Below are 13,345 nucleotides of genomic sequence, written 5' to 3'. Positions count from 1 at the left end.
TTATAAGATCATATGATTCTTGTTGAATAAGTTAAAAACACAACAGAGTTATTTGATGACGAGGATGGGATTTCTGATCAAATGAACGAGAAACTTACAGTGCTACGCAGAGTGATCAGTTTTAGTTCCTACAAGTTTTAATTTCTACAAGTTCTAGTTTCTAGAATTATCTTCTAATTATCGTCGGTGGTACATAGCCTAAAGTTAAAAGCACCGATGGACGATCTTCTTTCAAGAAAACGACAGTGGTCAATGCTAATGCGAACAAGTAAAGTAAGTGTTATCGATGTGGTAGTTCTAATCACCTTGCCAACAACTGCAGATTAGGGAGGGCCGTCAATGCACTTTTTTTGTCAAATCACGTAGCAACTCGGCTGAGATAGGAGGCTTAGGTCACAAACAAATAATCTGTAAATATTTTTAGATCGGGGCTAGGGACAGTAGATTACCGGGATGCGTAACTACATCCGCTTTTCGTTCATCCGCAACATTAGAAGGGTAATTTTTTTTTATTTACAAAATAATGTATTTTTTATGGGTTATATAAAAAGAGTGAAGTTGGTTTTGAAGTAATTTAAAGTTTTGGTGCTGGTTAAGCATCGGCCGCCTTGGTCAGTGACGTCAGTAAAATGTGTGACGTCATGCAAAAAAACGCAACTACGTTTAGGAAGGGTGCAAAAACGCGGAATAGAAGTAAAAGCGGAAAGGCTATTGATTTTTAAATATTTGTAGTGAATAGTTCCTCCTAGCTTTCTCATTTCTGCTCGGATTTTAACAATTTTGCTATCGTTGGAAAGCATGATGCCTCATCTACCCGATTGGATTAATTGCCAGTCTAAAGTAGGCATTACATTTATGTAGCGCTAACTTAAACTTTACTATTTTGTACCAATTCTTAGCAATTCAATTTTTAAAATAAAAATATAAAACCAACACAAATTAAAAGAGTATGTATAGCTTTATTCATATGTTAACTTTCACATTTATATCTAATCAACAAAACGAGCAATCGTTGTTCAAACGTAACCGCTCGACGAAGCTTTTTTCCAATGCATTTTTCAAGGCGATTCGATCGTGGTTCAGTATAAGCCGCCCACAGTTTGCAGTGATCGATGAATACTGCCTCCACCAAATGTGTTCTAGCTTTCTCATTTCTGCTCGGATTTGAGAAATTTTACCATCGTTGGAAAGCACGATACTGCATCTACCCGAATTAATAAATTGCAAGTTTAAAGTAGGCATTATATTGATCTAGCGCTAACTTAAACTTTACTATTTTGCACCAATTCTCAGCAATTCAATTTTTACAATAAAAATACCAAACCAACACAAATTAAAATAGTATGTCTTGCTTTATTAACCTAACAAATTTCACGTTTATATGTTATCTACAAAACAAAAAATCGTTGTTCAAACGTAACCGCTCGACGAAGCTTTTTTCCAATGCATTTTTCAAGGCGATTCGATCGTGGTTCAGTATGAGCCGCCCGCGAAATTTTTTTCCTACGAGATTTCTGTCTCATTTACATATTTTGGTAAAAGTTTGTATTAAACCGTGTGAATGCAACATTTTCTCGGTGGCACGGTTGGTTCAGTGGTTTCATCCTCTGCCTAGTGATCGTGTGAACGAGGGTTCAACACCGTCGAAGTCAAAGTTTTTTTTTCTTTAAATTAATTTTTGCGGTGCACAAGAGCTTTTCAAAAAAAGTAGGGTTAGGGAAAGCTTATATTTTATTATCATTGCAGAATTTCATTCGCAAGTAGTTATTTCGCAATCTGAATCAACCAATCTCTCAAAGCACTTTCGGAAAATCTTACTTTTAGAGTGACTAGAATCAATGAGACAGAAATCTTGTGGGAAAAAAATTCGCGAGCCGCCCACAGTTTGCTGTGATCGATGAATACTGCCTCCACCAAATATGCTGTAGCTTTCTCATTTCTGCTCGGATTTTAACAATTTTACCATCGTTGGAAAGCACGATACTGCATCTATCTGAATTAATTGATTGCAAGTTTAAAGTAGGCATTATATTGATCTAGCGCATACTTAAACTTTACTATTTTGTACCAATTCTCAGCAATTCAATTTTTACAATAAAAATATCAAACCAACACAAATTAAAAGAGTATGTCTTGGTTTATTCATATGTTAACTTTCACATTTATATCTAATCCACAAAACGAGCAATCGTTGTTCAAACATAACCGCTCGACAAAGCTTTTTTCCAATGCATTTTTCAAGGCGATTCGATCGTGGTTCAGTATGAGCCGCCCACAGTTTGCTGAGATCGATGAATACTGCCTCCACCAAATATGCTGTAGCTTTCTCATTTCTGCTCGGATTTTAACAATTTTACCATCGTTGGAAAGCACGATACTGCATCTATCCGAATTAATTGGTTGCATGTCCAAGGTATACAGTACATTTATCTAACGCTAATTTAAACTTTACTATTATAACATCAATTACTCCAAAAGTGATATGACATTTGGACAACACCATGAACTCCAAACAGACTCGACTCAGATATCCATATGATATCCATATGAAGCAATGATATCCATAAGCAGACAATAGGCAAAAAGTGTTTACTAATTCCCTTTAACAGTGTCTTGCTTGAACATTTTTAATTATTGCAGACATGTTGGATCAATGTGCTTGGCCTACACAGTTTTTGAATTCAAGATTCAGTTGGTCAAGCAAAAATAGTAGGCTACACATTTAGCCAAACGCAGCAGCACCACTTTTCAAGATTAAACAATAGAAACCCTTTAATGATGCAAAAATCAGTAGTCTTAACAGCATTAAATTTTACGTCTTGAAGCAGTTTAACATCGCCTATCTTAATACGAGAAGTAGAATGGGTTGACTTTGGTCCAGTTATGAGACACCGCTTAGTTTAATTTTGCAATGGTTCTGGGAGTCTTAGATATATTGGCAAAACTCGCTCTTTTAATGCAGTTTCGTTTAAAATAAGACAAACTTTGTTTTAGAGACATAGAAACTGAAAGCATTATTCTCAATCTCGTGACGTCACACGCGTGCCAAAGGGAGGGTTGTAACCCCCACCCCCCTCCCCCCCCCCCTTGGCTACGCCACTGTGTTGTACATTGCAGGTAGGTCATCTATGCCAGTGGTTCTCAGCCGGGAATCCGCGGACCCCAAGGGGTCTTAGAGCGATTTCAGAGGGTACGTGAAAGTTTCCGAGTTTGCAGCATGATTGATAAATTACGAAATTTAAAAGTAGGATGTGCTTTATTTGTGTATTACCGTGATTCTCAAACTGTAGCCTAGCCTACCTCGCGACGTTCTGGTGCGTCGTTTGAAATTTCAAACGACATCGTAAGAAGGTTTGGTTTCCTGACTATTCAAAAGCTCTTTTTAGGGCTACCAAAACAGCCCTTTTTAGGGCTACTCAACAATACAAAGAGTAGTCCATGTTGTGCGAATTTTACACTTAAAAACGACAAAGCTTTCACAGCCATAACAGAGAAATTGTTTCGTTTATTTGGATAGGTATGCTATAGGCTACTCTCTAAACAATTCTGAGGAGAGAGAGTTTAAACTTGAATTGTGTTGCGTGTACTTTGAAGTGAAGAAGTTACCAAAACGGCTAGCGTCTTGCTCTTGCTCTAGCTATGAGAAACATCAGTTTGTCCCATTATGACATTTATACTGTAACACTTTTGTCGTGACCGCGTTGCGACAACATAGCCCACTGTACAGACAATGACACATCACAGATGCAATACAACAAAAGCCGAGACATATAATCAGTACATTGACAAGGAGGTATATTTTTTGGACTCGGGCCCGAGATGATTTGAGGGTCCTGCAACCCTTCCGAGAGGTTCGGGAAATTGAAGAAACTAAGTCATATATTTATACAAAGTGCTTTTTTGTTAGAAGTGCCTTGATTGGGGGCCCGCGAATCTCATGGGTACCGAGCAGGTGCTCCGAGAGGGGGAGGTAAGTCGGGCAACTTTCTTCCCTAGCAAAGCACTGTAAGGAAAAACGAGTAGTTTTTCGTTTATTTAAGTTTGAAGGGGTCCCTTTTTGCCACAAAAACAATAGTGTACCAACTTAAAAAATTAACAAATTTTTGGATGAAATAGGCAGTTCCAAACATTTTTCGATCATGGATAGATGCTACTTCAGATGTTTCTCATCAAGAACAAATCATTCCGTAAAATGGGTTGACATGGGCCATCAGGGGTGACTTTGTACCAAACAAAAAAAAGGTTACTGGTTAACTTGAGCAACTTAAAATATTTCTGCAATATTTTGGTCATTTGCATAGGTTTGTAAATATCCTCTTTTGTGTGTTTTCAGAATTTTTTAAGAAAAATGTGAATTCAGTTGTTCACTCTGGAGGATCCAATATGGCCGCCAAATAACACCAAAAAATAACTTTGCAAACTTTTACCTGGCACGCCAGTGTCTGACCATACTGGGTATGCCAAGCATTGACAGAAAGTAGGTCTTAGCTCTAGGTTCAGTATTAATTATGTAATTTGGCTGCTGGGCATTTGCTTCTTTCACCTAGGTGGCTATAATCACCCCTTGACATGTAGAAAATATGGTGTGATTTGGCCACTTTTGTGTGATATTAATCCACTTTTTATCGTTTATAACAGAATATTAGCTGTGTTAGTGATCCATTTTCTTCAATTTTGGCTTGATGGAGTGCAGATTAATATTTCAAAAATTGACATACCTATAGGAAATACAAACGGAAACCAGGTGCCAGGCCATATATTAGTGGTACATTTTCGTTGGATTAACTTGATATTTGATACGTAATCACGAGTGTTGATTGTTGAAAGTATTTTAAAAACTCTGAAAGAGGCCAGTGACACCCCTTTTTGGGGTTGGCAATGAGCATGTCTTGAAAAAAAATTACTGCTTATAGTTTTTTTAAAACACTGGAGTGAAAACCACTTGTAGTTTTTTTTTTTTTTTAACTCTACGCATGGACCAAATGACTTCAAACTTGGTAACATGTAAGGGCTCTTGATAGCCCTCAATATGGGTAAATTAAAGTTTTCTCCCAGAACCATTGTAAAATTAAAGTAAACGGTATCTCATAACTGGACCAAAGTCACCCCATTCTACTTCTTGTATTAAGATAGGCGATGTTAAACTGCTTCAAGACGTAAAATTTAATGCTGTTAAGACTACTGATTTTTGCATCATTAAAGGGTTTCTATTGTTCAATCTTGAAAAGTGGTACTGCTGCGTTTGGCTATATGTGTAGCCTACTATTTTTGCTTGACCAACTGAATCTTGACTTCAAAAACTGCGTAGGCCAAGCACATTGATCCAACATGTCTGCAATAATTAAAAATGTTCAAGCAAGATTCAATTAAAGGGAATTAGTAAACACTTTTTGCCTATTGTCTGCTTATGGATATCATTGCTTAAGTCTGTTTGGAGTTCATGGTGTTGTCCAAATGTCATATCACTTTTGTAGTAATTGATGTTATAATAGTAAAGTTTAAATTAGCGTTAGATAAATGTACTGTATACCTTGGACATGCAACCAATTGATTCGTGTAGATGCAGTATCGTGCTTTCCAACGATGGTAAAATTGTCAAAAAAGCTTCATCGAGCGGTTACGTTTGAACAACGATTTCTCGTTTTGTAGATAACATATAAACGTGAAAGTTGTTAGGTTAATAAAGCAAGACATACACTTTTAATTTATGTTGGTTTGATATTTTTATTGTAAAAATTGAATTGCCAAGAATTGGTACAAAATAGTAAAGTTTAAGTGAGCGCTAGATCAATATAATGCCTACTTTAAACATGCAACCAATTAATTCGGATAGATGCAGTATCGTGCTTTCCAACGATGGTAAAATTATTAAAGTCCGAGCAGAAATGAGAAAGCTACAGCAAATTTGGTGGAGGCAGTATTCATCGATCACAGCAAACTGTGGGCGGCTCATACTGAACCAGGATCGAATCGCCTTGAAAAATGCATTGGAAAAAAGCTTCGTCGAGCGGTTATGTTTGAACAACGATTGCTCGTTTTGTGGATTAGATATAAATGTGAAAATTAACATATGAATAAACCCAGACATAGTCTTTTAATTTGTGTTGGTTTAGTATTTTTGTTATAAAAAATGAATTGCTAAGAATTGGTACAAAATAGCAAAGTTTAAGTTAGCGCTAGATTAATATAATGCCTACTTTAAACTTGCAACCAATTAATTCGGATAGATGCAGTATCGTGCTTTCCAACGATGGTAAAATTGTTAAAGTCCGAGCAGAAATGAGAAAGCTACAGCATATTTGGTGGAGGCAGTATTCATCGATCACAGCAAACTGTGGGCGGCTCATACTGAACCACGATCGAATCGCCTTGAAAAATGCATTGGAAAAAAGCTTCGTCGAGCGGTTACGTTTGAACAACGATTTCTCGTTTTGTAGATAACATATAAACGTGAAAGTTGTTAGGTTAATAAAGCAAGACATACTCTTTTAATTTGTGTTGGTTTAGTATTTTTATTATAAAAATTGAATTGCTGAGAGTTGGTGCAATATAGTAAAGTTTAAGTTAGCGCTACATAATTATAATGCCTACTTTAAACTTGCAACGAATTAATTCGGATAAATGCAGTATCGTGCTTTCCAACGATAGTAAAATTGTTAAAATCTGAGCAGAAATGAGAAAGCTACAGCATATTTGGTGGAGGCAGTATTCATCGATCACAGCAAAGTGTTGGCGGCTCATACTGAAGCGGCTCATACTACATAAATGTAATGCCTACTTTAGACTGGTAATTAATCCATTCTGGTAGATGAGGCATCATGCTTTCCAACGATAGCAAAATTGTTAAAATCCGAGCAGAAATGAGAAAGCTAGGAGGAACTATTCACTACAAATATTTAAAAATCAATAGCCTTTCCGCTTTTACTTCTTTTCCGCGTTTTTGCACCCTTTCTAAAAGTAGTTGCGCTTTTTTGCATGACGTCACACATTTTACTGACGTCACTGACCAAGGCGGCCGATGCTTAACCAGCACCAAAGTTTTTAGTTGAAAGCAAGCCAGAAGCAAAGCGTGAAAAAAATGTCAAATTGGCAATTTACCCTTCTAATGTTGGCGGAACAACGGAGTTGCGCGTCCCGGTAATCTACTGCCCCTAATCGGGGCGCGGGAAAACGCCGCACAAAAAGTCAATATTACCCAAAAAAAGTAAAAAAAACATTTTTTTTCCAATAAAAAATTAAATAATTAAAAAATAGAAAATACGCAAAACGACGAAAACAATCACAGAACGTAATCTTTTTTTGACTCAAAACGTGAACGATATGAGCGAGCAGCAGTTCGCGTCAGGAAGTTCATGTCTGTAGTCATGGCCGATAGCTTTATCGCTTACTTCGGTGACGAGTTTGATTTCGCGCTCAACTACTTGTGTGCCGGACGGAAAACTGTCAATCGATGTAGGAACATCGGTCACGACGAAAAGCTCTGTGAGCTGTTCCATGCTGAAATCGTGTAGAATTAGTGGCTCAGTGAGTTTCCGCTCGTTCCACCGGAGCAACAAGTTTGTTGTCAAATCTGTGTACTCAAAGTTTAGTTTAGGAATTTCGAAACGACGTATCCAACCCGTGGACTCGTTCATTGCTTTCTGGATCCGATTTAGGCTACGCATTGGTTTAGACTCGTCATGCAGAAGGGCCAACACTACATTCTCCGAATGCGCAGCGAAGGCGTTTGTTTGTAGGCCACTGCCGACGACTTTTTTAATTGGCCTGTCAGATAGCGAGTCAGCTTAACCAACCGAAGGAAGGACGGAGCAGCGAAGTGACCTTCTTGTTTTGCTTGGTAGTAAACCAGATGGGAGCGTAAACTTTAACGATGTATGTCGTCATTTCTATCAGCGCCTCAGCGCCTCTGTTGGTTCTAGCTCCGAGATATAAAGTCGGCATATCCTTGAAGCGAAATTTAGCCATCGTGCATGACCCTGTTTTCCTGGATCACGGAATCAAATGCTTTCTGGAGGCAGACTTCCCTCGATGGCCAACACATTGAGCAGATACTTTTAATCGCCACTTATTCCATCACCTAATCGACTTCTGTCAGATTGGATTTTATCTTCTCGAACTCGACGACTGCAAACTCTCCCATTTTGCACTTATCATTAACGACGACACGGTCAATAAATCTTTTGAAGGTTTGCGGTCCTGATGATTTCTCTTCCAGCTCGCCGAAGAGATGCCGAAGCAGGAGTTCATTGAGGTGAAACTGGCAAATCGATCATTGCACCGTACTTCCAATATGTTTCTCAATGCTGGTGATGGCTCCTGTGTGCATACCTGCATTGAGGGCAGTTCCGTCGCATCCAACGACCCGAATGCCTTTCACGTTAGTCCTTTGACTTCAAGAGCAGCCAACATCGTTTTGGCAATGGTCTTTCCAGTTGAACACCCTTGAATGTAAACGTGGTCGATATATTCAGATCCTGGGTATTTCAGCATCTCGTTGCCTAGTGGGCTTCGATTTATTTTCGACGATAGCTAGTTATGCCATTCAATTTAAAGGTTTTATCCTTTCTGTCGTCAAAGTAAAGGCTTTCAACTATTGTGTCGAGCGAACTGGAAACGAAGTGAGTCGTTTCAAAACGGAGCAGTTTTCGTGCACGAACGAGCTTGTTTTTGTCGACTATCATCGTCGGATTGAAATCATCTTTTGTGTCCAGTAATGTGTAATGTTGCGGTTGCGAGGGCAGCTGCTCCTTGACTTAGAATTCCATACCTTTCCACCTCACACGCAACTGTACGAAGATCGAAAGTACATCACTCTTGCTCTTCTTCGAGCTCTTCTCAGCCGATCGCGCACTCTAAAAGGGAAGCGTCTTCTGGGAGTTTCTTCTGTATTGTAGTCATCCCAGTCGTGAGTACATTCTTCGCGTTCTTTCACTCGTTTTCTCGCGAAAGCAGTTGCTCCTTCCCTCGTCCCTCTTCTTTTCAGATTTTGCGCCTCCCAATCGACGTTTCTAATGAAACCATTGCGTGCTCCACGTTGGTCGATAACGAAATCAACTTCGGGTGAGTAGGAAGCAATTTGTCGTCAGCGACGTCGAAAAGCGTGTAGAGGCAAAGACTGGCATTCAATGAAGTTTTCCATTCAGTCTTCTTTCTCGCCGTGGGGATTTTTTTCTTCATCTTAACCATGGCCCGTTCTCTCAAGATCTTCTTGATCACTCCCTCATACGTAATAATCGCCACTGTGGCGAAATCGTAGATACTTTTTTAGTCGACACTGCTTCCGCCAATTCGTGCAGCTCCATTTCCTTCTTTTAATCTCCGGTGTCCTTATTCTTCATGATTTTATTTTTTTCACTAGGGCGCTTTTGCGGAGAACGTCACTACTGGTGGGGGGCAATATCCATGAAATGGGGTGATTTACTGATTATTTGGACCGTGTTCTACACAATCCCGGATTTAAGGGGGGCAGAGGGTGCATTTGCCCTGGGGCAACCTTTTTAAGGGCTTCTCGACGTGGAAAATGTGATTTTGTGTTATTATCATTATTTTCTATCAGCCTTTGAAGTTTCTGCAATAACCCTCATTTTTCAAGGTTAATTTTAGTCACAGGGTGGCGACTGAGCTTGGCGTAAAGGCATTAGCAACCGTGTGGGTGACTTTCAAGTTATTTTGTATTCGCGCCCTAGGCGCAAAACATTTTTTGCACGGACCCCCCGGTCTAAGGGTGTCCCCAGCCCCTATCAGCTAAACTCGCCCCTGGTTGTGCGCCGTCTTCCTGGCGTTTAATTAAAAAATTGTTTTCGATTTCGCCATTTACTCGACGAACCACCTAAGAAACTCGAGTTGCTAAGCAATCTGTTTCCGACGGCCCTCCCTACTGCAGATTTTAAAAATGCGGTCTGTCATTTCTGAAAACTTACAGGTCATGTACATTGTACAATCCGCTTGTTGTAAAAAAGCCGCACAAGTTCATTCTTATAAGGTCAACTGCATAGGAAGTAAATACTTTTCATAATTCGTCGTGTGAAGTTTTTAAACTCGACGTTCTAATTTTTATTAAGTCTTTTCCTGTTTTAATGGAACTTGATACGGCTACAGCGGGAAATTTCATCTCTTCTGAAGTTTGGTCGCAACTAGGCAAAGCCAACTTGCAGACTCCGCAGCTACGTTATCAGTCGGCAAGTAAGCACTCGATGCCTATTATTGGATCTTTCACTGCCGAAGCGAGCTGCAACAAATCGGGAAAGACGACCACAGTTCCATTTATGGTATGTGAAGTACCTAACCTTAACTTATTAGGACGTGATGTTATTCAAGCACTAGATATTTCGATAGACAAGTTTTTTTCTTCATCTTTACATGCTATTCATTGTCACAACGACATAGATTTTAACTTGCAAAAATCATGTTCCGAGTTATGTGATCAATACAAAGACTTATTTAAACCTGAATTAGGTTGTCTTCAGTATTACGAATTAGAGATTGAGTTCAACTCTGATTGTAAACCAATGTTTTGAAAGCCCAGACCAGTGCCTTTCGCCATTCAAGAAGACTTATCTCTAGCCTATGACGTCGGCATAGAAAAAGGTATCTGGACACCTGTACAATTTCGCGAAATGGAACTCCTGTTGTACCAGTTCGCAAGGCTTCCACGGAAGGTAAAAAATCCAAATTAATAGTTTTTGTTGACTATTCCTCGACGATTAATCCACAACTTAAAATTCACAGGTACCCTTTGCCTCTTCCAGAGGGTTTAATGCGCAAACTAAAGGGTGGCCACGGATTCACTAAGATTGACCTGGCAGATGCTTATAACCAAATTAGGCTAGGTCCAAAGAGTCGAAAAATATTGTCATTAACTACCCACAAAGGGGTTTTACTACAAAAGGTTATGCCGTTTGGCATCTCTTCTGCCCAAGCCAGTTCCAAAAGATAATGGATGATCTAACTGGTGACCTTCCAGGTGTAGCAGTCTACCTGGATGACATTTTGATAAGTGAAGCTACAGCAGAAGAGCATCTCCAGAACCTTAAACGACTACTCGATCGTTTATCTGCGAAAGATCTTAGATGTAGGAAGGAAAAATGTAAATTTGCCCAGGCAAATGTCTGGTAGTTCGGCCATGTTCTTTCTAAACAGGGGAATTCAAAGGGTTCTAAAGTCGATGCTGTACTGAACATGTCTGCTCCTTCCAATGTTGGCACATTACGTTCTTTTCTGGGGTCGGTTTAATATTATTCTATATTTATGCCCCCAGATTTTTCTACGGTATTGCAACTGTTATATCATTTAACCGAGAGTGGTGTTTCTTGGAAATGGGAACATAAAGAAAAATAGCTTTTGCAAATTTAAAAACTTTTTTTCCGCAGACGATGTTCTCGTACACTTTAACCCGTTGCTTTCTTTAGAAGCAGATTTCTTACACACATATCATGCATGTGACCTCGACCACCGAAGGAAATATCTTTGTCCATAGCAATAGGGATGAGCTCACGAAACTCTTCCAGCTCAATTACACCCTCCCTGCCATGGCATACTTACAGCTTCCCGACTGCCTTATCATGTCACTAAGATAGCAAAAGACAGGAACGACGTCGAATTTTGTCTTACCAATTGTCAGCAGTTGGCTCCGAAACTGCCTTTATTTCGTTAGTTATGTGAAAATGCAAAATACTTTCTCTGTAGTGGTGACTTAGCAACAAGCTCAGCGACGTTTTGTTGTTGTTTCCTGTTGATGACATCAAATCGTGTTGTGTGTGTGCTGACTACCGCTCGCATGTCAAGGATTGAACATTTTTTTTATAGGAAGCAGGTAGAAATATACTGATTCCCTGATAGTGCTTTGTAACCAACCTTAATCATTCAGCATTCCTGCACCCCCTAGAAACAGCTTTCGCACCCCTAAGGGGTGCGATCACTCCCGGTTAAAAAACCCTGCTATAGAGTATCGCAAAACAACGCATCACCAAAATACTGACGCCTTGAGCCGTCTTTCATCCAACGATGACCCAATTTTGATGGGGAGGACAGTGAAGATGATATTGATATTGCTTGCGCAATTGATAAGTTGGACTTGCAGGTGAGTCAATCCGATTCTTCTACTTTGCGCAAAGAAGACAATTTAGTTCGATGTTGTGATCCTTGCTATGGTTCTAGGTACAGCCGAAGCCCTCGTTGGGTTCCTTCCGTCGTGGTGAAGCGATATGGGAGTCGTAATGTACAGGTTCGAGTGGACCCTCGAGGTCCAATATGAAGACGCCATATCAACCAGCTACGTCTGCGTTACATCTCGCCGGAAGACGGAGATCCAGGGGAGACTACCTTCACGTCGTCACCGACAGCCGACGAGGTTCCTGATCCATCGACAGCCGACGAGGTTCCTGATCTTTTGACGTCGATAGTCGTTATCGGTCTCCAATCAAGGACATATACTAAGGTGATCACAGAAGAGGCCAACCACCCCTTCGTTATGGGTAGTCATAATTTTTATTGGGGAGGCCTTTGTTGTGTATTCTGGTTTGTTTTCGTTTAAACAATGTACTTTGCTTTCGTTCTTCTTAGGTCTTTTTTGGGCTTTTTTGTCAATCAGCGCTTCTCGTTTTGTTTCACAGTATATTTTGGTGGCACGCCTTTTTGATATAGTTTCTTTCTTGCGATTTAAAATGCAAGAAGAAAACCTTTATATGACTCTGGTTGAATGAAGTAAAAACAGCTTTACTGAACAATCTTGCAGCTTCTCTGATCATAAATATAATTACATGCCTCCATTTCCTAACTTTGTAGCCTATAAACCCAGTTTTGTTTTTGCTGTGGAGTAAAAATAGGTTTCCATGGTTCTGTTTGGCTCAATTACATGTCATTTATTTTCACGCCTTTCTCCCACATAAAACTTTTCTGCTTACCCCACTGGTTCAACATCTCTTCCCATGGTTTATGACCTAAATAAGGTTAGCTTACTAGCAAGTTGAACGTTCAGTAGCCTACTTTATTTTCGTAGCAATACAGCAGGAACTATAGCCTAACTAGCTTTCAAACCCGTTTACCGAATTTAGGAGAATCACAAATCTTGGGCGCTCTGTGCATAAATCCTCATTTTCGTTATGAATTTTTTCGTGTGGTTGCTATCGCTTGCCAACGCTACCCAGTGGGTCATAGGTCGCCAAGTGTGCCGCAAGGAAACTGAAAAAATGTTTTTAAAAAATCTGTAGCCAAATATTTTTATAATTAAGAAGGAAAATTATGTATTTTCTGAATCTGAAAACGGGTACCGTAGTTCAGTTTATCAAATGGTGTGATATTTTGTTGGTCTGAACCTTATACAGTAGCCTACTTTGATGATAAGGTG

Source organism: Aplidium turbinatum, chromosome 5 (genome assembly GCF_918807975.1).
Source record: "Aplidium turbinatum chromosome 5, kaAplTurb1.1, whole genome shotgun sequence".
Lineage (NCBI taxonomy): Eukaryota > Metazoa > Chordata > Ascidiacea > Aplousobranchia > Polyclinidae > Aplidium > Aplidium turbinatum.
Note: the sequence above shows the minus strand (reverse complement) of the source record.